Raw genomic sequence first — 1486 nt, 5'->3', positions numbered from 1 at the left:
TCTCGGGGCCACAAGGTTCCTCTGGTCCTGGTTCAGGTGGGACAGCGGACTTCTTGCAGCCTGACAGACGTGGCTCCCCCAAACAGGGCCAGCTGTTCTCTGAGGGCACCAGGGCTTCAAGAGGACTGAGTATGGCACCCAGGGTGAGGAGGTGGCAGCACAGGCCAGGCCCCAGGCCCCAGGCCCCAGGGACTGGCAGGCCTGCAGGGGGTTGGCCCTCTCCAGGACCTTGGCTGGACCTGGTGCTGAGGCCTTCTCTGGCACAGGCACCGTCTTCCCTCTGGGTTAAGTGTGCAGGGCACTCTGGAGGGTTTAGATGCTTCACGTCAGTGCTCAGGCTGTGCCCTGGGGCGAAAGTTTAAGGGTGGCCACTGGCAGGTTCCTGTCACATCCTGGGGAGGATGGGGCCACCAGCGCCTGGGAAGGTTCCTGGCTGCCATCCTCTCTGGCTTGCAAAACGAGGGGCTTACCCAGGTGATGCTAGTAGTAAAGAATCTGCCCGCCAGTGAAGGCGAAGCGAGAGACGCGGGTTCAATCCCCAAGTTGGGAAGGTCCCCTGGAGAAGGAAATGGCACCCCACTCCAGTATTCTTGCCTGTTGAATCCCATGGACAGAGGAGCCTGGTGGGCTACGGTCCATGGGGTCACCTTTCAATGGCTGCCACAGACGCAGGAGGGGCTGCTGGGGCCAGGCCGTGTCCTTGCTCCCCTTCCCTCCCCAGGAAGGCAGAGAACTGTGTCTGGCATTTGCCAGATGGCCTTGAGGCCTGGGCCTTGTCCTGCTCCATGTCACTCGTAACAGAGAAGGGAGCTCACTGCTGTCCCCCAAGTCTACCGTAAGGGACAAGCCCGTCCCCAAAGCCCCAGGGAAAGGGAAGAGTTGCCTCCCACCTGGATAGTCATGAAAGCAGTTCTCTTCCTTCAGGTCTATTCTCATCAGCCCCCTCCTCAAAGGTGGGGTTCCCTCCCCCACCCCCAGGCCCCTCTGCCAGCAAGAGGCCTGCTTTAGGGATGTGAGGGGAGGGGCGACATAAGCCACACAGGAGGGCGTGGCAGGAAATAGCCCAGAAAAGGGTTTCTCCCTTGTCCCACTGTGGGCACCAGAGGGTGGGGCTGGCTGGAGGTGTCATGGGTGGAGCAGGCACTCCCTACGGGAAGGGGCACCCCCCCCTCCCCATCTGCTGAGACTTGATTCATCATAGAACCCCGGAGTCCCAGCGGGCATCCAGCACCCTTTGCTCTGCAAGCGGGAGGCAGGCGAGGCCCAGGCCCTCCTTTGGTCAGGGTCCTGTCCTAGAATCCAAACCCACCAGCTTGGCGGGGAGGAGGGAGGAGCAGCCAGGGCCCCCCTAACGCCCGAGAGGACAAGGAGGCCCCCCACTCCACCTCCCTGCACCTGGGCCGCCTCCCTGCCCTCACTCAGCACTGGCCGCCCACGTGCCCGCGAGGGGCTTCCCCTTCCAGCCTGGGAAAGCACAGGTGGGCAG

Source organism: Giraffa tippelskirchi, chromosome 3 (genome assembly GCF_054371585.1).
Source record: "Giraffa tippelskirchi isolate mGirTip1 chromosome 3, T2T-mGirTip1v1.2.pri, whole genome shotgun sequence".
NCBI classification, from domain to species: Eukaryota; Metazoa; Chordata; class Mammalia; order Artiodactyla; family Giraffidae; genus Giraffa; species Giraffa tippelskirchi.
Note: the sequence above shows the minus strand (reverse complement) of the source record.